The following is a 3,542-nucleotide window of genomic DNA, read 5'->3' on the forward strand; positions in this document are numbered from 1 at the left end:
GAGGGGTCACCTGCCCCTCCCTTCCTTCCCTCCCCATCTCCAGCTGCCTCCCTCCTCCCGCTCCACCACAACCACCCACACATGCAGGGCCTTGGAGTAGGGGTATGTCACCAGGGTGCAGAGGAGGCTGACTCCCGCCACAGATTTTCTATGGGGTTGAGGTCTGGAGACTGGCTAGGCCACTCCAGGACTTTCAAATGCTTCTTACGGAGCCACTCCTTTGTTGCCCGGGCGGTGTGTTTTGGATCATTGTCATGTTGGAAGACCCAGCCTCGTTTCATCTTCAAAGTTCTCACTGATGGAAGGAGGTTTTGGCTCAAAATCTCACGATACATGGCCCCATTCATTCTGTCCTTAACACGGATCAGTCGTCCTGTCCCCTTGGCAGAAAAACAGCCCCATAGCATGATGTTTCCACCCCCATGCTTCACAGTAGGTATGGTGTTCTTGGGATGCAACTCAGTATTCTTCTTCCTCCAAACACGACGAGTTGAGTTTATACCAAAAAGTTCTACTTTGGTTTCATCTGACCACATGACATTCTCCCAATCCTCTGCTGTATCATCCATGTGCTCTCTGGCAAACTTCAGACGGGCCTGGACATGCACTGGCTTCAGCAGCGGAACACGTCTGGCACTGCGGGATTTGATTCCCTGCCGTTGTAGTGTGTTACTGATGGTGACCTTTGTTACTTTGGTCCCAGCTCTCTGCAGGTCATTCACCAGGTCCCCCCGTGTGGTTCTGGGATCTTTGCTCACCGTTCTCATGATCATTTTGACCCCACGGGATGAGATCTTGCGTGGAGCCCCAGATCGAGGGAGATTATCAGTGGTCTTGTATGTCTTCCATTTTCTGATGATTGCTCCCACAGTTGATTTTTTCACACCAAGCTGCTTGCCTATTGTAGATTCACTCTTCCCAGTCTGGTGCAGGTCTACAATACTTTTCCTGGTGTCCTTCGAAAGCTCTTTGGTCTTGGCCATGGCGGAGTTTGGAGTCTGACTGTTTGAGGCTGTGGACAGGTGTCTTTTATACAGATGATGAGTTCAAACAGGTGCCATTCATACAGGTAACGAGTGGGGGACAGAAAAGCTTCTTACAGAAGACGTTACAGGTCTGTGAGAGCCAGAGATTTTCCTTGTTTGAGGTGACCAAATACTTATTTTCCACCCTGATTTACGAATAAATTCTTTACAAATCCTACCATGTGGATTCATGGATTTTTTTTTCACATTCTGTCTCTCACAGTTGAAGTGTACCTCTGGTGCAAATTACTGACCTCTGTCATCATTTTAGTGGGGGAACTTGCACAATCGGTGGCTGACTAAATACTTTTTTGCCCCACTGACATATAGGATCTTGGGGGTGGGCACGATACACGGAGTCCAAATTACCATCAGGGTGTACACCTCACCCCTGGCGTCGTTGCCCACCTCTCAATTTTGAATACACGTAGACATTGAGGGCTAGCAGGAGGGACTATGCGCTTACCTGCTGCTCTCTGGCAGGTAGCTCCATGCCCTCCTGGGTTTTAATGCACCTTAGAACACACATGCATCAACACTACAATGAGCGGGTGGAGGGAGGTTTGGAGTCTTCTCTCACCCCCGTTCTCTGCGGCCTGCTGGAGCGGGGGGGCTAGGAGGAGGAGTTGGCCGTCCGACTGCGGTCTGGAGTGTGGGGCCTCCCTGCTGCTGCGGAGTCGGGGCGGTCTGCCTCTCCCCACCGCAGGGAAAAGGGTAACACCACCTGGGTCTGGGTGCAGTTCCCCCCTCCAGGGGCAAGGGTACCTAGACCCGGTTCGTAGAGTACGCTTGGGGAGTGTGATCGTGTGTACAGCGTCTCTTTATGTCTGTCTCCATGTTGGTTGAGTGTGGAGTAAGTGCATATGAGAGCATGAGGGTGGGAATGGATGTTTGTGTCTGTGTGTGCCTGTATGTCTGTGTCTATATGTCAGGTTGGGTATCAGACGCCACCTCTCTGGGGACATCTCAGGCCCTCCAAGGTTTGGAGGCCTATCTCCACCCACCACCACTTCCCCTGCCAGTGGCGGACTCCCTCAGGTGCGTTGGTGGTTCTTTGTGTCTGGGGGTGGGCGTCCGGGTACACACCGGCTCACTCCTTGGCGGCCGCTTATCAGGGCCTGGAGCCTGGGGCTCGCTCGGGCCACTTCGGAGGTGGGGTGCCCCCGGCCTCTCGGCCTGGGGCTCGGTCACTCAGGCACAGCTGGCTGCCGGCGGAGCTCACGGGCGCGTCACTGCAACTCCCCCTGGCTTCTGCTCCGCGGCTGCTGAGTGAGCCCTCATCTGGGACTCTCCTCAGCTCTTACTGGGACAGTGGCGCGGCTGCCCCTCTGTTGGTCTTCCTTGGTCTCTTGTGTTCTGGGGGCCTCTGGATGTCTGGAGTTTTGATCTCCTCCATACCTGCTTCATACCCTGGAGGACGGGGCTGTGGCTCCCCACACTCCCTAGCAGATCGTTACATGGAGAAACCTTTGGAATGCAAGCATGCTGATCCACACAGGTATGCACACAGGTGTACACACGGGTATTCACAGACGCGGACTACAGCTTTCTTGGCTGCTGCCTCAAAGCACATTGTGCGCTGTCTATCTTGCGTGCTGCACAATATCGTTTATTATTTAGTATCTACTGATATCTACTGCTAGCTAGTTTATTGTGATGGTGCTGTTTTTTTTATTATGTTGCTCTTTGTTGTTTGCTTTCTCTTCTGTTTTTTTTTCTCCATACAGGTGACCCAGGTGTTTTGTTTTTTTTGTTTTTTTTTTTCTTTCTTCCCCCCTTTCTCACCGTCTCTTCTCCCCTTTGGTTTTCTTTCTCTCCCTCTCTTTCTTTCATTCTTTCTCCCTGTCCTATCCCCCAGTCATGTCTGTCCCGTTTGTAGCAACTGAAAATAAAATAAATTCATAATTATAATAAAGGTCAATCAAATGGACCAATATGGCAAGGCCATGATGATCCACTTGGTAAAATAAATCCGCTTGGCATCTTTCTTGGCCTTAAGACAACAATTCTGATGGCTAAAGATCCAAACGGGACACAAAAAAAAAAAATAATTAAAAGCCAAAAAAGAAAATTAATTACATCTATCAATCTACCTACCTATCTATCTAGTTAATTTTTTAGGGTATGAGTCCTTTTCTGCCACTTTTCAGTTTGGGGTCCCACAGGGCTCAGTTTTAGGGCCTTTGCTTTTTGCATTATACTTGCAGCCCTTGGGTACCATCCTTAGAAGGCATGGAATAGCCTTCCACTGCTATGCTGATGACTGCCAGATTTATTTGCCTCTGGAACAGAAAGATGCCTCCTCCATTCAACCACTTTTGACATGTCTAGATGATATTAAAACTTGGATGGCCCAAAATTTTCTAAGACTCAATTCAAGTAAAACTGAGGTGATTGTGTTTGGTCCTAGTGGACCTTGTTACCCCTCCACTATTGATTTGGAACCCCTGGCAGAGTATTTTAAACTGTTGTCAACAACTTGGGTTTTAAGATGGATAGTGATTTTAAATTGAACAT

The sequence above is a fragment of the Haplochromis burtoni genome, unplaced genomic scaffold, assembly GCF_018398535.1.
Source record: "Haplochromis burtoni strain Fernald_Lab_line unplaced genomic scaffold, NCSU_Asbu1 Contig_22, whole genome shotgun sequence".
In the NCBI taxonomy this organism is placed as follows: Eukaryota; Metazoa; Chordata; class Actinopteri; order Cichliformes; family Cichlidae; genus Haplochromis; species Haplochromis burtoni.